Source organism: Carassius gibelio, chromosome A23 (assembly GCF_023724105.1).
Source record: "Carassius gibelio isolate Cgi1373 ecotype wild population from Czech Republic chromosome A23, carGib1.2-hapl.c, whole genome shotgun sequence".
NCBI lineage: Eukaryota > Metazoa > Chordata > Actinopteri > Cypriniformes > Cyprinidae > Carassius > Carassius gibelio.
The window spans coordinates 8,764,630-8,789,945 of NC_068393.1; the positions used below are offsets into that span (position 1 = coordinate 8,764,630).

Below are 25,316 nucleotides of genomic sequence, written 5' to 3' on the forward strand. Positions count from 1 at the left end.
TCAGAACTGCTAATTTATATCTCGCAGTTGAAAATTATAAACTCAGAATTCTGAGTCTTGCAATACTGAATCTTTCCACTCAGTTTATATCTCATAATTCAGTTTTTTCCCTGCCACAGAATAAAATGTAATATATATATATATATATATATATATATATATATATATATATATATATATATATATATATATATATATATATATATATATATTTTTTTTTTTTTTTTTTTAAATTTTTTTTTTTTTTATTCCCAAAATTTATTATTTTTGGTTTGGCATAGGCATAAAAGATACATGATGGTTGTCCAGTTGTAAAGTCTAAGTGGTCCACTCAATCCCCCAGCAGCCCCTCCGTTCTGGTCACGGGCCGTGGTGTTGCTGTGGAGACAGGCCATGCATGTGATGGATGATTGGTTTCCTCCCATGTTGCCCCTGCATGATGCTGTTACTATGATGAATGGTACCCTAGGTAACAAATCTCCACACATCCTTACAGCAGCAGACCACAGAAAAATACAAACAGCACTGTGGGACGGGTCACGGCCCTCCTCTCATCTCACACAATCAGACGTACAGAAAACACACACACACAAACACACACACACACACACACACACACACACACACACACACACACACACACACACACACACACACACACACACACACACACAAATAAATAACTGCAGGACACTTGCTGAATATTGCAAAATAGCAGTGTTTTCAGAAATTACTAATCAACCACAAAACGAAAGCTTTTGTCGCACTATTAACACACACATTTAAAGTTCTCCTAAACCATGCACGCTATTCATCCCTCATCCTCCCACATCTCGCCTCAACCAACACTTTTGCTGACATACTCAAAGGAGAGCTATTTCTAATGAAGTTTTCTCCAAAAATAACCTTTAGAAATAGGATGATGGATTAGTGCTGGCTCTCTACTGGGATTTTCAAGATTACACGTGCACAATTTTTTTTTCTTTAGAGTGTTAGATTGGGTACCGCCGTCCACCGAGCAGGTTCTTAAGAAAGAAGAATGACCTCATTAGAAAGCACGAGTCCAGTTTGAGTTTGAGTGACACCCCAACAGACACTTTACCAGGCTTAAAGAGATACTGCACATCTGATGCGGAGGTGGACAGCAGACGAACAACTGTCCTTGTAACTTTTTTGTTTTTTTGTTTTTTGCAAAAGAGAAGGGTGCTCCTTTGACCCCAAAAGAAAACAAGTACAGTGACCCATGTCTCTGAAGGAGTTATTTTACCTTCCGAACAAGGCGAAAGGAAATAAAAAAACAACAACGTGGACATTTTTTTAGAATGTGGCAGACACGGAATTTAGTTTTTGACATTTATTATGGCAATTTATTACAAAAGTTAAAACGGATTCTGTGTAAATATGTGGCCTGTGGTAGGTGCATGTGCATTGGCAATGTTGAGAAGTAGTGCTCATGCAGGCAACAAGAGTTCAAGTCTTGCTTCATTTACTGTCACTCTTAAATGCCACTGACCATAAAATGTTGAAAAGCTGCAAAATTATAAAATATAATAAAAAAATAACATTACTCTAGAGAGAAACTCACTTATATAATATGGCATCAAACAAAACTCACATCAAACTATTTTAAAAATGTAATAAACACAGTCTAGACAGAAACTCACTCATACAGTAAAAAAAAAAAAAGTTTTACAAATAAATAAATAAAAAAAAAAATCCAGGAAGAATCCCACTTGCTGTATATCCTGTCAAATAATTTCCAAATAAAAAATAGATAAAATAGAAATAATTGAGGGACATCCTGTCAAACTACTTAAAACATAGAAAATAAATGAGAGAAATCCACTTATATTCAAAACATTTAAAATAAATTAAATTAAAATAAAATTTGGAGAGAAACACAATTCAACCTATATATGATCACAATGCAATGTTGCTGTTGTTTACCAGTTTAATCAAAAAGATAGTTCCGCTTTTTGTTCCCACATATTTTTAACCACCAATAAACTTCATCATGATAAAAACACTTTATGATGTAAACAGGATGTGCAAAAACAGGCCTCAGTGAACGTTAACTCTTCAGACCACTGTAGTGAATACTCTACTGGGAATTTAATTAACAATTTCTATGATAACATTACTCTGCAGGTCAGAAGTTTCAGATGCATCGTTTGAGAGTCCTTTTTTTTCAAAAACCAAAACTGTTTAGTGTGACTGAAAATAGGATTAAAGTGTATGTAAATTTAATATAAAAGCCAGCCGCCACTCACCACAGAAGTGGCAGTGAGAGATGTACAGTAAGCTCACAGAGATGGACGAAACAGAGCGAGGGGCAGATTGAACCTGATGCTCCATTAGCACAGCCTGCTGGGAAATCAGGATGCCTGCTTTCTAGAGCATATCTCATCCCTAGAGACCGTGTGTTCCTGTGTGTGTGTGTGTGTGTGTGTGTGTGAAGGAGAAAGTAAAACTTAGAAACCTTGGGAGACAAAACAGACCGTGTCTGTATCTCACCCATTCCCTCTTTCCTCCACTCTTCTAAACTCTCTGTCTTTTTCTACTCCTCATCATATTCTGAGACATCACACACACACACACACACACACACACACACACACAAACTGTACTGTTCCAGGCTGGTCTCTCATGAGTCATGACTGCAACTGTGGGACACTTGGAAAGACTGAAACCATATGCACATTGTGTGAGCGTGAGTGTGGGTGTGTATGAGCGGAGAGAGGAGATCTTTATCAGAGGAATCCTTGTGGAATATGTTCTCATCTTTTCGTTGTCCTCACAAATGTATAATAATGCCCCTGGAAATCAATTCCAGGAGAATAACATCAGGATACTAAGGGTTAATTATCTAATATAGCTGATGTCTTCAGATGTCTTTAAATGTACTTTTAAAACATTCATTTACAATTTTTACTAATATTGCAAATACTAAAAATATCATTTAAATGATGTCATTATATATTTAAAAGCATTACAAACTTCAGAATATCAAGGGTTACTGGTTTAAATTGATCTTCAATGCACAAATTGTATAAAAAGCACATCTCGTAGGAAATAAAAATAAAAAATGAGATCTTTTTAACATCTCAAATATCTTTACTAGATAGAAATGAAGTTACTTTAACATCAAACAGAGTTTTTTTTTTTTTTTTTTGGAGTCTCTTGCTTCTCATATTTGGCTAAGCACAGTTTGTGATGTTGTTGAAGATCTCTTCTCAACTTTGAATGAGACAAATGTGAGACCACCGGAGTCTTTAGTTTATGAGAAAGACTAAGCACAGTGTGTGATGATAATGAAATCTCTTCCAAAACTTTAAAATGAGACAGATCAGTAGCGGGAGACCCAAGCAAAAATCTTCATGTGATGTTAAAGTAAACTCATCTCTGTATATTTCAGGTATTAAAGAGATCTCACTTTTGATTTTTCTTTCCTGTGGGTGTGTCTGTATGTAATATGTGTGTGTGTATGTGTGTGTGTGTGTGTGTGTGTGTGTGTGTGTGTGTGTGTGTGTGTGTGTGTGTGTGTGTGTAGCACCCCACAGAGCTCTGACCCTGTGTTCCACTTTCACCTCTTTTATTTCATTCAAATACTGTACTTTATTTATTCAGTCATTTCTGTTTTTCCTTTCTCATCATTTCTAGAATTTATCATGCACTCTCCTTCACTCACACACAGAAAGTATCACAGTGTTTTTGAACAATGTGTTTGTTGTTGTTGTTGTTTTATTATTTAAATGTTCTATAATAATATTATGCTTCTGGACATGTACCCTGTTCACAGCAGCATTCTTTAAAGTACCAAGTTAGTGCATATGAACATGGTAATGTGTCTGTATCATGGTGACACTTAATTTAAAAATGGAAATATTAACACTAAAGTAACAATTTAGAACATTGATGACTAGAATATTTCACACCAAGAATGTATTATTTTTATTATTATTATTATTATTACACTTCCATTCAGCAAGGAGGCATTACATTGATCAAAAGTGACTGTAAATACATTTATAATGTTAAAAAATATGTATATTTCTAATATTTCAAATTAATGCTGTTCTTTTGAACTTTCTATTCATTAAAGAATCCTAAAATATTTAGCTATACTGTTCCCACAAAAAAATAAATAAAAAAAATAAAGTAGTACAGTTGTTTTCAACATTGATATTAATCAGAAATGTTTCTTGAGTATCAAATCAGCATATTAGAATGATTTCGGAAAGATCATGAGACACTTTAGACTGGAGTAATGATCCATGCATCACAGTAATAAATTAGATTATTTAAATAAAAATGTTGTTTTATACTGTAATAATATTTAAGAATTAAGAATTTTTTATCAAATAAAGGCACATTTGCTGAGCATAAGAGACCTCTTTCCAAAACATCCAAAAAATAAATAAATAATCTTACCGACCCCAATCTTTTCAACAGTATATTGTATTGTTTACTTACTGTGACACTGGGGTTGATACAGTACATTGTATCTGATGTAATGAAAATCTAATTATTGGATTGTTTTATGTGTCTAAATACTTTGAGGCCAACATGTACAGTATTACAAAGTCCCTCCAGAAAAACGCGATTATGCGATCGCCTGATTAATGTATAATCAGCCAAAGGCCGAATATTTTATGCGGGGTCGCATTTTTTCAAATACGCCGCTCTTTTGCCGCATAAACTGCTGATTTCAGAAAGCAAAATATGCGGGGCTAGCATGATTTCATAATCCCTGTATTTTCGTATCAAAAAATCTCACATATATATTAGCAGAAAGTTGAAAAATGTTGCGTTTCCTTCACACAAGTAAAGCGCCATTTTCCCCCGATTGCCATGGGAACCTTATGAAGTGACGTAATTATGTGACGTGAACATCATCTGCAAATCCCGCGGTGAAACCAGGGTGAAACTTGAAGCACGCAAATCATTCTTATTTGCCAACAAAAATAAGCGCAAAAAAACGCGCGAAGCAGTTTCCCGATTTGTCACATGACAGTGGAGCCAAATTATATTGCGAGAACTTGCGAAAACTGCGGTTTGATGAAATAGAGAAAAAAAGGTGATTCCCCCAACACCCCCTTCTCACTAGGCTACTAACACTGTTGTAGTTTCATTCAGAAGTTGATGCAACTTTACAGTTGTAAGATTGCACTTTTTTTGTTACAGAACAGTACCAAAAACTTACAGTTGTAATTATATTAGTAGTATGTAAAATAATTTACGTTGCAGTAAGAGATTGCAACTTAAAGGGGGGGTGAAATGCTCGTTTTCACTCAATATCCTGTTAATCTTGAGTACCTATAGAGTAGTACTGCATCCTTCATAACTCCAAAAAGTCTTTAGTTTTATTATATTCATAAGAGAAAGATAGTCTGTACCGATTTTTTCCAGAAAAACACGAGCGTCTGTAGGCGTGACGTGTGGGCGGAGCTAAAGAATCACGAGAGCCAGTAGGCTTTTGCGCTGATAGCGTTTGGAAGCTGTGACATTACCTGAGGACAAAACCAACCAAAACAAACCATTGCTAACAGTCAGATTCAGCGTATATTTATGATCCAGAGGCTGAAATTTAACAAGAGCAGCAGCAACAACAGCGGCTCTATGTGGTATGTACTGAAACTGTATATATTTGCTTAGCGGTTTTGGAAAATGATTAAGTTCCACTTTGTCGTTTTTTTTTTTTTTTTAAGCTGTACATGTGGAAAGTGCAGTTTGATGACAACATCGCATGTTGTTTACTTGATGTGCTTACGCGCCGATAGCTAAGTTAACAACAAAGAGATATTTGAAGCAGTTTTACTCATGCAGTTTGATGACAACATCGCATGTTGTTTACTTGATGTGCTTGCACGCCGACAGCTAAGTTAACAACACAGAGATATTTGAAGCCGTTTCACTCACCGCATGCGGTTCCAACACACGATTGTGACCCTTTTTCGTTGGGACTGCATTATCCTTAAGAAATAAACGATGTGCAAATCCGTCGTCAAACTGGGCCTTGTTTGTAAAACAAGCATCTTCGAAATGCAGGGAACAAACACAAACACTTGCACAACTCCGTTGATGCTCTGTAAAAATAAACTTCATCCACTGGTCCCTTAATGCTGTTTCTCTTTTGGTAATCTGTGCAGGGTTGTCTTGCCCTGGAAACCAAAAACACACTCCTTTTGTGACATTTCGCGACGCTCTCGCTCTGATCAGTGAAGTCTGTTGTGCTCTCAGTGCTGTGCTATACTGGAGCGCGCGCTCTTCCGGCAGACGTGCGTCAGGACCCATATAAGGAAATTCTGCTCCATCTAACGTCACACAGAGCCATACTCTAAAAAAACTTTCCGAAACTTGTGACAAACCGGAAGTAGTATTTTTGGAACAGAAATACTCCTTCAAACGTACAACTTAATTTTTGAAACTTTGTCCATGTTTAGCATGGGAATCCAACTCTTTAACAGTGTAAAAATTACTCTTTACATTAAGGTAGTAGGCTAGTGAGAAAAATGTGTTAGGGGAATCACCTTTTTTCCTCTTTTTCATCAAACCGCAGTTTTTACAAGTTCACTCAATTTCTTCGCATAAAATTGCAAAAAATGTCCCACATATTTCATCGCATTTTTTAAGAAAAAGTGCCGCAAAATCAAGGATTTTTGCCTGCAACAATCACAAAAGAAATCCGCGTTTTTCTGGAGGGACTGATTACAGCACCACCACAGTATTATACTGACACTACACTACACCATGTTTCCACCACAGCACTTTTAAAGGCACACAGTCATCTTCAACAATACACTTTTGTTTCTGTTTGGTATAAAGAATGATCAACATGCCCAATACAGCTGGCACGCTCTAATACATGAGGGCAGCTTTTTTGCATAAGACAATTTCTCATCATGACAATTTGGCCATGTGCCTGTGTCATTTGTCCAACATCCTGTCACTCACCTGCTGGTCCAGGGTAACAGGCTCACAGCTCTTCTAGTTGACTTCTTTGTTCTGCAAAACAAGCAGACAGGGAGAAAAGTCACATCCATTGCTTTTTTGTGTCAGATGCTCAATATCTCTTTCATTTTTCTCAGTGTCTTTTTTTTTCAGCGGCTATTTATTTCTCTGTTTTGTAAGATTGAAACTTATATAAAGAACAGAAAACAAAACAAAAAAAGCTACTCGGCCCATTTAATTCCTAGTCAAAAGACTTTTATGTGCCCCTTTCTATCACTCTTGCTTTCCCCTCCTTTTGCACTTCTTTTCTTTGTGTCTGAAGTGAAGTCTGACCAGAATACTGATGTCATGGATTTGTGCAGTGCATTTGGACATGCAGAATGACTTTCTGGCCTCTTTTTTTCCCCCACCGCACTGCCAGCTCCTACTGCGCTCGGAGGCTGCTGAGAGAAAGCAGGTCCAATTACCAGAGCAGGGGGGCTTAGTGAGCGTCACACCACAAAACACACAAACACAGCACAACAAGTTTATTCAGACGAAGCTGCCAGAAACTAGACTCGCAATCAGGATGAAAGTTTAAACAGACCTCAGCAAGGGAGGCTAATGACAGTGTGGGAACAGCTATAGGAATGTATGAGGAGAAAGAGGCAGGGAGGAGGTATCCGATCAATTGGAATCAGCGTGCCATCAATCATTCTGATTAAGATGCCAACCTGTCAATCATGAGGATTAAGCTAAAGGGGCTCATGCATATTCATCAACATCTTTAGGGTGGGATGTGAACATGTTAAACTGTATTACAGAAGAGCTGAGACTGAAAAAGGAGGAGAGGTAATTAGTGGCCCACCATTCACCCCAGACAAAAGCAGGGTTGAAATGGTGTTCTATTCAGCCTCAAGAAGGTCTGGGCGCTATTCTGAAGTGTGTGAAATTTGGTAAATAAAATTTGAGTCGAAATGCAGAGTGAGAAAGTACTGTGATGTAGGGGTTGGCGGGCCGTGGTGATGGTGTGGATTAAACATGGTCAAGCATGGCATGCAACTTAACCTGTGCACATTACTACTCTATCCTCAAATAATTTCCTGTCACTCTCCAGTGGATCTATTTAACTACTAAGAGGGGAGAGTGTCAGAGTGTTACTATCTTGTAGAAAAAGTGTTTGTGAGATGAAGTCAGAAAATCTCACACCCTAGATTCTATGACATTGTTTTTGAAAATACTTTGATCCCAAACATCCTCAAATATACCTATCTCATTGCAAGGACACCCTTTCTGAAATATAAAAGCAGCTAAATATTCTTATGCATAAAGAGCCATTTTTACTGTGTAATAAAAAAGTATATTATTGTAAACAGTATGTTGTTAATAAGTAATTATATTTTGTGATATACTTTTTTGAAGTCTATTGAAGTGAAAGCACATTATTAAAATATTATCTGGAAAATAAATAAATGAATACATCCATACATAAAATTTGCAGACACGTTAACTTTAACTTGTTAAAAAAACATAAAAAAATATAGTAATGTTTTCAAAATTGGTAGACAAACAAAACAATAACATATTAACTTTGACAGCAGTAAAAATACATTTTGTAAAATATTTATATTTTTCTATAAAGGCAGATATTTCTTTTCATGTATAAAGACTAATTTATACTGTTTGGAAAAAAGATGAGTAATATTATTAACCTCCATCAAGAGGGTAGGGGACCTGCATGCATTTTCAGTCGACAATTTGTGCCTAGAGTTTGGGCCGGCTGACTCCCAGGTAATCCTGCAGCTACGTGCCCAAGGTTCCCACTACATCCTTCAAAGACCAATTGGTGAGCCTGCAAGTGCTGCCCCTGGAGGAGGCAGACCCAGCCCTGGCTGTGCTTTGTCCTGTCCGAGCATTGAGATGCTACGTACACCGGACACAGAGCTTCAGGACCTCAGATCAGCCCTTTGTATGTTACGGAGGCCAGCAGAAGGGGAGTGCCAGTTAGCTTAAACTGCTCCAGAATGTCCATACTGTAGACCCTGTTGAGATCCTCCATCACCCTAGGGAGCTGGACGCGGCGGAATATCCGGAGCCAGGCCTTCATGATGAATCCGTGAGAACCATGGAAGGGTGGTTTCCATATTGAGACCTAAGCAGTACTCGTATGTGTATAGTCCACGGTATAGCCTTAGAGAGTCCCTGTCCCTGGCAGACTTCTGCCTTCCCAAGAGGGTTTTAATCACCTCAAATTTCTCCATATATACCCAAACAGATGCTATATGTGTATTTGCTCCCGAGACCTCCTTCGGGAAGGATGGGGCTTCCGCAGCGCCCCTGTTCCAAGTGGAACAAGTATGTTTTCCCAGTGTTATCCAATCTCACCCAGTGAGGTACTGCTTTAACAATGGTGAGTGGAACTACTTGTTCTGAGCCCCGGCCTACACCTAATAGGGGCGCAGGCGGCTCGCACAGGGCACTGGAAGGGGCAGCACCCATGGTGCTTTGGTAGGGATCCCATTTTCGTTGGTCACCGATGTGGCGTTGAGAGTGACCGACTAAAAGGGAATGTCTCGGTTACGTATGGTAACCCGCCACGTCCCGTCGCCATGGTTGCTGTACCGCCGCTGAGCTGCTGGGTCTCCGGCTCGGCTCCTCAGCGAAAACCTGGTATGCATTGCACCTGCTGCCCTCTTATACTCACGCAGTGATCAGCGGCAGCTGGATGCAATAATTTCATGCCAATGTGCATTGGCTCATTTAGTTTAACCCTCTGGAGTCGATTAACGCGTATACACATTATCAGTCATTTTCTCCTGATAACCCCGAAAAGAACTTAAATTACACTTTCAGTTTTAATCGTACAGATAAGAGCAATACATCAATCTGTAAAGGGTCTACTTTTTTTTGGATACAGACATAATAACAACAAGCTTTTGTCTGTGCTGATATTCATTTACAAACACGTCATTAAAATGAACTGTAACTCCGTGAATACTCGAAGTGATATCCCATTTTCGTTGGTCACCAACGTGGCGTTGAGAGTAACCGACTGAAAGGGAACAATAGCATTTATTTCATGCATAAAGAGCCAATTAAAATGTGAGAAAAAGAGTAAGTTTATTACTATAAACAAAAGGTTGTAAAACTTTTTTGTTTTTAGATTGTTATATACACTTTTTAAGACTACTGAAGTCAAAGCACATTATTAAAATATTATCTGGAGAATAAATAAATACATACATATATAAATAAAATTGGCTTTGGCACTTTGACAACTGTTAAAACAATTATAATTTTGTTATTACAGTGTATGCCGTATTGAAGCCAAAGCACATTATTAAAATATCTGGAAAATAAGTAAATAAATAGAGTAAGGTTATCAAAATTGGTAGATGTGTTAAACATAACAATAACATGTTAAAATGTTAAATTTGACAGCTCTAAAAATACAAAACATATTTTTAGAGATATTTTATGTATATAAAGGCAGATATTTATTTTTATGTAGAAATACTTTTTATACTGCTTGGAAAAAATGTTTGTGTAACATTATATACAATTGCTTTTTTTATTATCAAATAGTTGATTGAAACCAAAGAACATTATTAAAATAGCAATACATAAATACCTGAAATTCTGTACTATTATCAAAACTAGTTAGATATGTTAAACATGATAATATGTATATATACATATATTAATTTTGACAGCAGCAAAAACATTTTTGTAAAATCTTTTTCTTTTCTCTCAGGTTACCCATGGACTGTCTTGCAGTCCTGGACCACAGTTTGAAAACAAGATATTAGTCCCTAAGGCTCTCTCTTAACATTTCATTTGATCAAGGCCAATTGCCTAGAAAAGTAGTAGCAACAAGCAGCACAATCGGAAGTATCATTCTATTCCAAAATGTAGTACTTCAGAAATACCTTTAACCCAAAGTATGAGCAAAACTAATCACAATATGTGTCTTATTAAAGCATAAAAAGTCAGAAAGTTTTCATATGAAAGAACACTACTGGATAAAGCTGTGCAACTGTCGACAGTCCGAACCAATCAGGTCAACCATTTAGAGAGAGTCTTTGTAAGGAGTGTGTTTCTCTGCAGCAGTGAGACATGTTAAGGTGACATTGACAGCAGGCACACGCTCAGACATCATTCAACATCCTCCCTGCAGCCATGAGCCCACACTGTCCCTTTCTCCTCTTCATCTATACAGTGTCTCTGTCACTCCATCACCCTCTCCACCACTCATTCTATCTTCCTACTTATGATTTCCACCATCCATAATCCCCCTTTTCTTTTTCTTTCTTCTGTCATGTTACTTTGGCTTTTCTCCTCCTCTGCTCCCTCTCCTCTCTTGCTCTAAAATTGTCAGGGTGTTGAAAAAGCCCCACACTGAGAGAAAGTTAGCCACCGTAGATTAAATTAAACCCCATCAAGTAGAAAAAGCAGACACCAAACACCCAATGCAATATTAAAAGGCTGCACACAAGCGAGCATGTGTGTGCGTGTGAGTCGCTCTCTTCAGTCATTCTTCAGCTTTCTTCCCTGACTAATGTAAATCAATGATGTAAAATGGCTGCTTCCCTCACTACAGCTTCAGTGACAGCAAACAGGCCCAACCACAGACCTGCTGTCGCCAAGGTGATGGATAGGTGAGAGAAAACTGATATAGAGGTGGCTTTCATCTCCCTCTCTGTCTGTCTGCCGTCCTTTTCCATGTGTCATGATTTCGCTCCTCTTTTTCTTGATCTCTCGTTCTATTTCTGTGACCTACTTCTCTAATAGTGTATTTGAGGAAAATCACACCTAGCAGAAATGTGATTTAACAACCTGAGGTAGATAAGTTCAACTGTAACAACAGAATTTAAACTGGAGTACAGGTAAAACACACAAACATGATGGCCTTTGCTCTATTAATATTTGCTATTCCGATTCTAAAACGAAAACACAAAACAAAGCAAAACAACAAAAAGCTAAACAAAAGATAAAAGCAAAGGCAAAATGAAATAAAAAAAACAACAAAGAACAAGGCAAAACAAAATAAAATAACAAGCAAAGTAAAACACATAAAAGCACAGCTAAACAAAACAAAACGAAAAGAAAAGAAAAAGCAAAGCAAAACAAAAAAGCTAACAATAAAAAGCATAGTAAAACACAAAACAAAACAAAGAACAAAGCAAAAAAGTAAAGTAAAACACATAAAAGCAAGGCATACCAAAGCAAAAGAAAACACATAAAACAAAAAGCAAAGCAAAATAAAAACATAAAATGCAAACATTACAGTTTTATCTAGACTGATAGCATTTGAGCGTTGTCACAACCCTCATTATTGAAATGTAAAAAAAAAAGAATCATAAAATAATAATAATATGAACATAATAAGAATGTAAATAATATGATTTTGATATGATTATATAATTTTTTTATTAAAACTATGATGTACATGACTGCATGTACTGCAACTATTAGGACATAACCTAAGTAAAATTTGTCTTGTAATAACAGATTTATATATTTATTTATTTATTTATTTATTTATTTATTTATTTATTTATTATTATTATTATTATTATTATTATTATTATTATTACTATCAGTTCACGTAATAAGCAAAAACATGAATGTCTTTCTGCTGCTATCTGCTTATTCTGAATTGCTCCGCTCCCATGACCTTCAGTAATTGCTGAGTTCGCGGATTGTCCCAGACATAACATGTGATTGGTATGTGGTTCTCATCACGCGGTCCACCACTTGCCGTGATTTATGCTCTTATTCATATTCCATGTAAAGCACTTTAATCACCACACAGTATGCTTCTGCTTTACGTAACTATTGCAAAAATGCAATTCATTCCTGCTGATGTATGGCTTCCTCAACAAGCCAGAAATTAATACAACACTTACGAAATACTGACTCATTTGTTCAGAGGAAATGCACACAACAACCTCGTGAGTGATTAACAGCAGATCGCCTGCATGGGAACAACCCGAACAGCCAGAATATGGAAAATTAGCCTCTGACTATGTGAAAAGTACTAGTAAGGACTAGTAAGTCACATGCATATATTATATTATACATATATATTTTATTTTTGAACAGACATGGTGTTAGGGTGCCTTGAAAGACAGTGTGAAAAACGTCTCCTTAAAAGGGGGATCAGTACATGATATGAGCTGGAATTGAGCTTACATTTCTTTCATTGGTTTTCGTGTCTGGAGCACTAACCACGGGGCCACTGCTCCAACCTTTATATTATATTTATCCAAAAAGATACAGGGTAAAATGTCTGATATGCTCTGTCTATCTGTCTGGACAGTAGACCTGTCTGGCCTTTGGGGTTTGCTGTGATGCGTCCATGCTCCCAGACTAAGATTAATAATTTAGATAGTTTCTGAGCCTGGTAAGACAAGCTGATGACCGCTGGTCCGTGGGGCCATTTAAAAAAGCAACTGCGAACCACAGCAGAGCCCCTGCCTTTATTCAGACTAGGCAAAGTTGTGAAAAATATATAAATGTGTTCTTGAGCGTATGTACAGTGGCAGACTAGTCGAGCTGTAATATCCCATTACACACGTTAGTGAGACAGGTATACAACTGAAAAAAATGTAATATATTCATTTGATGCAAAGCTTATTTTTTTTAACTAATTATTATTATTATTATTATTTTAAGTATTTTTTTCTTTAAAATTAAAATTAATAATAATAATAATAATAATAATAATAATAATAATAATAATAATAATAATAATAATAATAATAATAATACTAATAATAATAATAATAATAATAATTGATTCTTACTCCAAACATTTGAGCACTGTGTATGAAGAGTTCAGATGCAAAAGCCTCTGAAAATGTTGCTGTCTGAAATGTTCTTCTAAAATTAAAAATTTTCTCAGGCTCTTATGTTTATGTTCAGTTATTTCTCTTTAATGGCAATGAAAAGAATTATGCATTGCCTTTAATGTGAGACTACTGAACAGAAGCTTGAGAAAATTGCTCATTTTAGAAGAAAACTTCAAATGACACTATACATTATATATATTGCAAAAGTATTTGTCTTTCCATGTTTTGTCATGTTATGTAGCTACCCTATCTTGAATCTTGTTTCTCACAATCTAAGGCTCCTTTAGATGCTTTTTTTTGCAAATTCCAGGTGGGCTTTCATGTCTTCACTGAGAAGAGGATTGAGTTTGGAGTTCAGATCTCCATATATGATCATGAAGCTCAAGAGTGACCATCAGCTTCTTGGACAACACTCTGAGTTTGCAACGGTCCACAAACATGACGGTTCGGTACGCACCTCGGTTTTTATCTCATGGTTCGGCACAGTTTCGGTACAGCAGGAGCAGGGGGGAAAAACTAAACAATTGTTTTTTAATTAAAATGTGGTTTAATGAACAATAGATCTTTCTTTAAATAAACTCAGCTACAATTACAATTTTCTTAGGGATAAAAATCTACCTTAGCTTGGTTACAGATAATAGCAGAGCCCAATAATTACTATTTACTTTTAAATATAACAAGCAACACTCAACCTATATGCAAACATGTTAACTGCACTTAATGCAGTTAAATTAACTTCTTAATTATAAAAATTCAGTTTGTTGTTGAAATATATACATTTACACAGTGCCTCTCATAACTCGTTTCATAACAGATTTATTAAAACATTAAATAATTGAGACATCACTAACAGTACAGTACAATATAATGAGTATATAGACTAATATTTCTTGAAATGCTTTTCTCTAGACTTCATTTATAGTTGACTAACAAGCAGTAGACACTGATGACTGGCTGAGGTCAATGAAATACTACGTGACATTTTGTTTAAAAGCTGTTTTATTGGTGATTTCCCGCGGTTGAAACTTATTGAGCAATTACATGCACGATATGTTCATTTGTGTTTATTTTGCATTAAATATATAAAACTGGAAGTTTCCAGTGAAGTCCGCTTATGCAGTGGTTAAACAATGCTATATTTGTTCGGTACAAATGCGTACCAAACCAAAAGACCCGTGCCGAAAATGTACAGTACAAATATGTGTACCGTTACACCCCTAACTCTAACCAAGACTCTTCTCCATGGATTGCTCAGGAACCTGGTTCTGGTTATTCCAAATTTCTTGCATTAAGGATATTAGAGGCTACATATTTCTGTGAACCTTCATAGTCATAGCAGCATTTTGAAAGTGAAAGTGACGGGACATACAGCCAAGTATGGTGACCCATACTCAGAATTCGTGCTCTGCGATTTAACCCATCCAAAGTGCACACACACAGAGCAGTGAACACACACACTGAACACACACACTGAACACACACCCGGAGCAGTGGGCAGCCATTTATGCTGCGGCGCCCGGGGAGCAGTTGGGGGTTGAGTGCCTTGCTCAAGGGCACCGAAGTCGTGGTATTGAGGGTGGAGAGAGCACTGTTCATGCACTCCTCCCACCCACAATTCCTGCCGGCCCGAGACTCAAACTCACAACCTTTCGTTTGCGAGTCCGAGTTGCTAACCGTGAGGCCACCACTTCCCCAAGACATTTTTTTGTCTTTCACAATCCTGTCTCTGAACTCTACAGGCAGTTATTTTGACCTTGGGGCTTGCTTTGATATGCATTTTCAGCTGTTAGACCTTTTATTGAGTGGTGTGTGCCTCTCTTTTTTATTTTTAATAAATTTGCAAAGTTGTTGCAAAACTGCTTTGTCATTATGGTGTATGGAGTGTAGACTGATGTGAAATTTTTTTATTTAAAGCAGTTAAACATAAGGCAGCAACATAACACAATTTGAAGCACTATATATATATATATATATATATATATATATATATATATATACAGTATTGTTCAAAATAATAGCAGTACAATGTGACTAACCAGAATAATCAAGGTTTTTAGTATATTTTTTATTGCTACATGGCAAACAAGTTACCAGTAGGTTCAGTAGATTGTCAGAAAACAAATGAGACCCAGCATTCATGGTATGCACGCTCTTAAGGCTGTGCAATTGGGCAATTAGTTGAAAGGGGTGTGTTCAAAAAAATAGCAGTGTCTACCTTTGACTGTACAAACTCAAAACTATTTTGTACAAACATTTTTTTTTTCTGGGATTTAGCAATCCTGTGAATCACTAAACTAATATTTAGTTGTATGACCACAGTTTTTTAAAACTGCTTGACATCTGTGTGGCATGGAGTCAACCAACTTGTGGCACCTCTCAGCTGTTATTCCACTCCATGATTCTTTAACAACATTCCACAATTCATTCACATTTCTTGGTTTTGCTTCAGAAACAGCATTTTTGATATCACCCCACAAGTTCTCAATTGGATTAAGGTCTGGAGATTGGGCTGGCCACTCCATAACATTAATTTTTTTGGTTTGGAACCAAGACTTTGCCCGTTTACTAGTGTGTTTTGGGTCATTGTCTTGTTGAAACAACCATTTCAAGGGCATGTCCTCTTCAGCATAGGGCAACATGACCTCTTCAAGTATTTTAACATATGCAAACTGATCCATGATCCCTGGTATGCGATAAATAGGCCCAACACCATAGTAGGAGAAACATGCCCATATCATGATGCTTGCACCTCCATGCTTCACTGTCTTCACTGTGTACTGTGGCTTGAATTCAGAGTTTGGGGGTCGTCTCACAAACTGCCTGTGGCCCTTGGACCCAAAAAGAACAATTTGACTCTCATCAGTCCACAAAATGTTCCTCCATTTCTCTTTAGGCCAGTTGATGTGTTCTTTGGCAAATTGTAACCTCTTCTGCACATGCCTTTTTTTTAACAGAGGGACTTTGCGGGGGATTCTTGAAAATAGATTAGCTTCACACAGACGTCTTCTAACTGTCACAGTACTTACAGGTAACTCCAGACTGTCTTTGATCATCCTGGAGGTGATCATTGGCTGAGCCTTTGCCATTCTGGTTATTCTTCTATCCATTTTGATGGTTGTCTTCCGTTTTCTTCCACGTCTCTCTGGTTTTGCTCTCCATTTTAAGGCATTGGAGATCATTTTAGCTGAACAGCCTATCATTTTTTGCACCTCTTTATAGGTTTTCCCCTCTCTAATCAACTTTTTAATCAAAGTACGCTGTTCTTCTGAACAATGTCTTGAACGACCCATTTTCCTCAGCTTTCAAATGCATGTTCAACAAGTGTTGGCTTCATCCTTAAATAGGGGCCACCTGATTCACACCTGTTTCTTCACAAAATTGATGACCTCAGTGATTGAATGCCACACTGCTATTTTTTTGAACACACCCCTTTCAACTAATTCAACTAATTGCCCAATTGCAAAGCCTTAAGAGCGTGCATATCATGAATGCTGGGTCTTGTTTGTTTTCTGAGAATCTACTGAACCTACTGGTAACTTGTTTGCCACGTAGCAATAAAAAAATATACGAAAAACCTTGATTATTCTGGTTAGTCACATTGTACTGCTATTATTTTGAACAATACTGTTTATATGTAAAAAGCTTTGATGAGCATAAGAGACTTCTTTAAAAAAAAACATAAAAAATCTTAATGATCCCAGAGTTTTAAGTGGCAGTGTATGTAAATAGTTACTTAAATAAAACACTTCAGACAAAATATTGACCAACTACTGTAACTTCCCTTTTCCGAATCATTTTATATATATATTTATGTGCCTGAAAATGGCTATACTTCCCTTCTACATAATATCCAAAAAGCAGCCTGTCAGCAATGTCCAAATTGTTGACTTTCCAGTGAAATTTTAAAAGGTGGATCTGATGGACACTTCACCATCCCATGAGGCCACAGGAGTAAAGTCATCATATTCAGGAATGGTCATATGACAATGCACTGCTAAAGTAACCACAGATGTAATTCATTCCTTTAACCATGTGCATAACCCACTAACATCTGACAACCACAAGGTTTCAAGAAAAATTAATAAATTCATTTGAATCAGGCATATTTATTTATTTATTTATTTTTAATTCTCATTTTTGAAAATTTGAATTCCAACTGGTTTAATATTTTGTAATGAAATGACATTCAAGTGTTTTTAGCATCACAGTACTTCAGGAAATGATGCTCTTTCTAAGAACAGAAGTTGACATGATATAGGTTTAGTACGTCTTGGTTTTAACAAACACTTTGCTGCCCTTACCCCGTAAGTCCTGAAATCAATTCAAGGAGAGTTGCAACCTTCAGGCAGCCTAGTTTTAATTCCATCTGTTATCCCTTCGCTGTTTCTGTTTCTCTTCATCCCTTTCTCCGAGTCAATTGATTCCAGAGGCCTTTCAAGCACCCAATTAAACCCCACTAGACTAGTCCAGTAGAGCTGGTTTAATGAATGCCAGCATTGGCCACACTATAATTATCTCTCCTTTCCTCTCCCATCTCTGTTTCTCCTTTCCATCCTGTGTGAACTTTAACGAATCATGCTTGAGCCCAAATTGAAATTCCTTGAACAGTCCATCTGAAAGCTGTGAACCAACATTAAAGCAGAAAACAGAAAGAGTAAGTGAGTGAAAAGATAGAGTATGTGAGGGAGAGAGAGAGAGATTGGAAATTAGTTTGGCTAAATCTAATCTCGGGGACATGTAACACAACTGCCAGATCTTATTTAAAAAGCAGAAACGCTCCTATCAACACTTTTACTCTGTAAACAGAAGAGGAAAGAGGGGATAAATAGCAGAAAAATCCCACAAGAGCAATCATCTTCTTACTGACCTTCAAGTGCCCGACAACACACACACACACACACACACACACGAGCCAGGCAATCAATCACATGTAAAGGGGGAAACAAAATGATGGCTGACCGATTAGCATAAAGCTATAGAAAAGCTACAACAGAGTCTGGGTGTAGGGAAGCCGTTCAATGCAAACACAATATAGAGGCTTGTACAATTCTCTCCTGAATCTATAAGGCTGATCTTTTGACAAACAAACACAAGGACAGTAAAGGTCCTATTAGACCTTATCAGAGGCTTCACATATTCAAAATCCACACACACATAGACACTGACTGCTAGGCTGCAGATTTCTTTTAACAAACTGAGGCAGTTTTTGACATTTATGGAAAAACTTAGCAAACATTGGTCAGAATGTTCCTATTCTCAGAGCCTAAAGACCAAAAAACTGGCAATTAGCAGTGTTAGGGTACCACCACAATTATTATCGCTCATAATTAGGGTTAGCCATTCACACTAAATAGTAAAGTTTGTGGGTCACTTAAACTATTCTCATTTCAGGTAAAATAACTAAAACTAAAACAAAAATGAAAATTAATTAAAACTATACATACGTTATATCTTAAGAAAATGCAACTTAAAAAAACTAAATTAATTAAAAATGTAAAAAATATTTTTTTAAACTAATATAAAATATGTGTCAATTTATTTTAAGGTCCAATTCTCCCTTTAACTATGACTTTTGCCTCAGTAAACTCCTAATTTGCTGCTTATTAATAATTAGTAAAGTAATTTTTTAATTGTTAAAGGCATTGGGACGCATTAGGCATGTAGAATCAGTGCTTTATAAATACTAATAAACAGCCAAGATGTTAATAACAGACAAGCAAATAATGAAAACTAGTTAATAGTGAGTTGTCAACCAAAATATTAATAAAAACTGTATCAATGAGAGTAAAATAACTATCCAGATATTAAAAGGGATAGTTCTCCCAAAAATTAAAATTCTGCCATTCACTCACCCTCATGTCTTTCCATAAGACATTTGTTCATCTTCAAAACACAAAAGATGATATTTTGAAAGTCAGTTCCAGCAAAACCTTGACGCTTCATCCAATGAGGTTTGCTCTCATGTGTCAAGTAAGTATGGATCTTCTGTTTACCATATTTGATGAGCTCTATGTGCTTTGATAGCATCAATCAATTCCCTTCAAACACCCAGAACTCCTTTGTGAATGCATCCAAACATGCCACATCTTAGCATCTGCATAGTAATGGCACGGCAGGCCTCTACAACACCCAGCCATCGTGAAAGCACTTTTTATGGACGAGCTCCTCAGAAAATGTGAAAATCTAGTCAATTTAGCCGTTTTCATTTCAAGCATTCAGTTCTCTTTCACAGGAGCATTGGTGATGCGCCCCGCGGCGGTAGTTTTGAGTGACGTCTGTGCGGGGAGAGAAAAATCACTGCACTTTTTGTACGTTTTTCCTCAAGCACTTGTTTTATTTGATGATGTTAACAAGGCGAGAGGTGATACGGGATCTGTTTTCCTCCAAGCCATTTTATTGGAGTGTCAAGTCACCCACGCAGCTCCTCAATGACTCCTTTAGAGCGCTGCAGTGAAGTCAAGGTAACGGTTAGTCTTGTTAGCAGGGAAGCACTGCTGTAATTACCCAAATCACACCGCGTGAGCTTCCAGCGCCAATCCCTGTCAGTCAAACACAGTCATTAAGCTTCCTATTTTACCCCTGAGCGTTCATTTAGTTTCTTTTATTACGAGCTCACTTTCATCTCCCGCCCTTGCGTTTTATCTGTTTTCCACAGTCTTTAGCGGGCAAGAATTAAACCCGCTGCCTTTTCATTGTACGCCGAGTAATAAACAAAACAAGAGCACTAATATACCTGCTAAACGCTTTACAGAAAATGCTTGAAATTGATTTGGCTGTGGAGAATGGTTTGGAGAATTGGTTCGCGTGTGCGATAGCATCTCTCGGGAAGACTCACATTCCGACGACAATCATTAACAAGCAGACTATAAACTTGACAGACACACCATCACTCGATTTAGATTTGTCCCCAGGCTCTGCTTTTCCTGTCGTTGTCACACGTAAACAAGCACGCGCCGCTAAACACGTGTACACACAAGCCTCTGCGTGAGGCGTTCTTTTAAACGCGATTACAGCAGTCACTTACAGCTTCGGCATATCAGATATCGCTAATATTTGACAGCTGCATCAGTTTATATTTACAAGTCCCTGCAGTGGAGAAAATGTCTCAATCGCTCGCTCTTTCTGCTTCACATTAATTTTCGATTCCCCTTTTTTCTTATAAAGGCCACTTCAGTTTCCAGAGTAACAGGGAGTGCATTTATTGCGAAGTTCTGCCTTTAAACATTCAGTATGTCCTTTGGTTCACCTGGATTTGGTAAGAAAGCACAAGTCTCAGGCATACATACTGTCAAATACGGCCTTCACTGGGAATTATATAACAAACTTCTCACTTCTTATTTAATTTTGCAGTCTATGAGTCAAGCGTACCGTTCAGTTAAATATTTAGGTCTGTTGAATGAAAGTCTAATGTGGCACTAATTAAGTTTGTGTGTGTGTGTGTGTGTGTGTGTGTGTGTGTGTGTGCCCGTGTGGGAATCAATGATTAATGGTGCTTAAGTCCAGTTGCATAATCTTGAAATAATGGTCCTTCTATGAAATGGTTCATGCAGTGCAATGTTAACAGAGACAAATAAGGGAGAACTGCCCCTTGTAAAAGAACGATCACAAATCAGATTTGACATGTCGTTTTAGCAATGATAATACATTTGATTTAAATACGAATTTGAAAACAGATTTTTCTCCTGATTATTAAGAAAAAAAGAAGAGAAAAGAAAAGAAAAAAGTAAAGCCCTCGTGTTTTATTGTCCATTTGTCTAGCTTTTTTCATTTTGCCACTGTTAGGTGTGTTTGTTCATGCCAAGTCTAGTCTTTTTTCTTCTTCTTCCCCCCCCGACTTCATTAAAACTGCACGTGTTCTACTTCAACTTGCCTCAGTGGATTCATTATAGTGTTCTAATCTGGAGTTCCACAATAAATCTCAAGAAGCTTAAGAAATTTGCAATTAAAAGTCTGCAATCAAAATCAGAGAACAAGCAACTGAGAATCCATAAAAATAGTATGAACTTGTGATTTTGTATGAATTCATACAACATAACATGCGTCCAAAAATGTATGATTTGAAGGCAAAACTTCATCATGATTGTGAAATGTTACTAAAATGTAAAATAACTGTTTTCTATTTTAATAAACTTTAAAAGTCCTTCATTCCTGTGATATGAAGCTGGATTTCCAGCATCATTACTCCAGTCTTCAGTGTCATGTGATCCTTTAGAAATCATTCTAACATACTGATTTTCTGCATAAGAAACTTCTTTTTATTGTCATTATTATCATGTTGAAAACTGTTGTGTTGCTTATACTGTTTTGTGAAACAGTGATACATTTTTAAGGATACTTTGATAAATAAAAAATAGTTTGAAACTGAAATCTTTTGTAATATTATTAATGTTTTTACTGTCAATTTAATGCATTCCCGCTGAATAAAAATATCAATGTCTTAAAAATAATCTTAGTTGATCCAAAACTTTTGGAATGCGAGTGTACAAAACATCTTGAAAATGTGATGGATTCCAGCATGAACACAAACATTTCTCATAAAACCATGCAGAATGCATTGTTCTTCTCTGGAAGCATCATTTCAGATTTAGTATGTCACTTTTCAGCCTCCACAGTCAGTCAACAACACATTACAACCCACCTTGTGTCTCCAGTCTTCCCTCAAACTCCCACTCTAATTGTCCTTTCAATGCCGCTTTGCAGTGATGTATTGGTTCATGCTGCCCAATCAATGTTAGTCTAATTAAATCTTGTTAATTGTCATCTTATCACAACCTATTCTCACAACTTCACTTCACAAAAGCATGTTCTGGGCTCAATACCAGTTAAGCTTGATCAGCTATCGCCTTAGAATGCCAATTGGTAAACTTGTCCATCAGTTCATAAAAATATGTACAACTAGTGTTTACAGTAATGGACATCCATGAGGCAAAACATTCTGGAGGCTTTAAAAGGGAACTTTTTAAACACCATTTATTCTGTATAAAAATGAATGTTGAGTTGTAAAGCTTTCATCCTATCTGAGATGAGACTACTGCCCAATAGACTTCCATTGTAAGTGCATTAATGTAATGATTTTGCCTGTTTTCAGTGTAAAATTATTTTATAACATTTCTGAATTTATGTAACTCCAAAATAACATTTGACATCAATGTCTTTCTCTTATAAGCGATGCATCAGATGTGATCTTAATAAACACTATGAAGTCTATATTCCAAAAATGCAGAAAGGTTTTAGTGATGGTTAGATTTAGGTGGCAGAAATTTCGAGAGAGAAAAAGGGAGATATGACCGTGCAGCCATTTGCAGTTGGATGTTTGAACCGCTTGTCTTTTTGGCACATTAATCAGTGTCAATTTTTAAACAGTAAAAATAGATTTAAAACATAAGTAAGCCCACACTCAAACGAACATGAGGCATATTTTCTGGCTCGATTTTGTTGCTCTCTCTCGTTGTTAAATTTAACTTTCCCTCATTCACACACAGACCTCATGACCAACACAATTAGCCTTTCATACAAATCTGAAGAAAATTGGAGAAAGTAAATGAAGTGGAGCCTTAAGTGACCAAAGAGAATTAAACAAAATGACTTAAATTACCTCAGCTCTTCATAAAGCTGTATAGGTCAGGCTTATCTACTTGTGATAGTTTTATTGGTAGAGCTAAATTGTAGGCATGTTAAGAGAAAAGGCCGGGATAGAGGGCCAATAAAGTGGAGGGCAGATAAGTGGGGAGATGAGTGAACGCAGTGATGTGTGAAATGGGAGAGAGAGAAAGTGCAGACTGACTTGACAAGGTGGCTTAAAGCCATGATGGGATGAAAGAGAAAGGAAAGAAAAAGAGAAAGTGAGAGAGAGAGAGTTCGAATCTCTCAAGATGAAATATCTTGGATGTTTTGGCATGATAAAGAAGGGCTTTCATCAAAGCATTAGTACAGATCACAATAAGTGTATCAGTGTTAAGATGCTTTGACTATTTTTTACATGGCTTTCCAGAATACTTCATTGTGACTGGACAATTGTGACCTATGGTTTTTTTTTATTTTTTATTTTTTATTTTGGTTACACTTTATTTCGATAGTCCACTTTAGATATTCTACTGACTATAAGTAACTTTGTAACTACATGTTAACTACATATCAACTAAATCTCAGAAATTTGCAGCTACATGCCTAGTAACTCTCAGAGTACACTGTTAGGGTAGGTTTAGGGTTAGTGTTAGGGGTAGGTTTAGGCTTCGTATTAGTTGACAATAAGTTGACAAAGAAAGTGTTAGACGATATTAAGCAGACAGTCTACTAATACTCTGCTAACTGCTAGTTGACATGTAGTTGCAAAGTTACTTACTGCTAGTAGAGTGTCTAAAGTGGACTATCAAAATAAAGTGTTACCTTTATTTTTTATGTCTAATGACACTGAATAATTGATAAAACTGTTTAACTGTCACAATTTCAAATTTACTTATAATTTTTTTTTAATAAATACTACATTACCCATAATCGTGAAGAGAGATTGGCCAATCAGAAGTCACGTTTACTATGGAAACAAAAACTCTGCCAAAGCTGAGCTCAGCAGCAACCTCCCATTAAGCATTACAGATATATTTGCATATATATGTTGTAAGAAACTTTAAATATTTTGTATGTTATACTCCGTTATACTTTATAATTTCATGTTTTCAAGTAATTAAATTGTGGTCACATTTGTGGTCAACATGGCAAATTCACATAACCAACCAATATTTAGTTATAAACTTCAAAAATATTATTTTTTATACTCCGCTATACTTTATACTCTTTATACTTTATATATTTTTAAATGTAATTAAATTGTAGTCACATTCGTGGTCAACATAGCAAATTTAGCAAAACTGGTGTGGGGAAAATGTTATTCCTATAAAAATTGAATGAACTGATGAATGAAATTAATAAATTTTTGCCAGCAAAATTTAATGGAAGAATGGTACATGTGTCTGCACTTACTTCATGGGATTAGTAGTTAATTCCCTCAAATATGACGTTAAGAACACATTTTTTGTAATAAAAATATATATTTTATTAAATAAAATGTTATTATTTGATCCATCTGGACTTTTGTCTTTATTTTGCACAATACAAATTATGTGTGCAAAAAAGTAACCCGGGACTAAATGGTCAAATGCAGGCACCTGATGTGTGTCTCCCTTTCTTTGCTTAAGACAAGGCCACATCTGCACTGAAATACACATGCAAGGACAAGAACTTGCTATTTACAAGTATGCATGCACACTGACAAAGCTACTAGACTCAACAGAGCAAAATACAGTGGAAACATATGAGAGGCAAATCAAGAGTAAGCACCAAATAACACAGAGTGTGTTTATGTGTATGTGTGTGTGTGTGTGTGTTTATAAGGAGGTGAGAATCAGTGAAGTACTGGATAACTTTTGCATACCTGTGGCAAGAATATTACAACAAACAAGGAACAGACCTTCTGTATGAGCTCATGTGTGTGTGTGTGTGTGTGTGAGTGATGGCATAAAGCAAATCCCTGTCTGA

General features: G+C 36.6%; 1 protein-coding gene across 4 annotated transcripts in view; it reads right to left on the reverse strand.

Moving 5' to 3' along the window:
• Nucleotides 1-25,316, reverse strand: part of LOC127945181 (extracellular sulfatase Sulf-2) — a 137,135-nt gene that overhangs the window by 102,939 nt on the left and 8,880 nt on the right. For all 4 annotated transcript variants that reach the window (XM_052541790.1, XM_052541788.1, XM_052541791.1 and 1 more), the window contains exon 2: nucleotides 6,955-7,005. The gene's annotated coding sequence lies outside the window, so the exon portion shown is untranslated. The remainder of the gene's footprint in view (nucleotides 1-6,954; nucleotides 7,006-25,316) is intronic.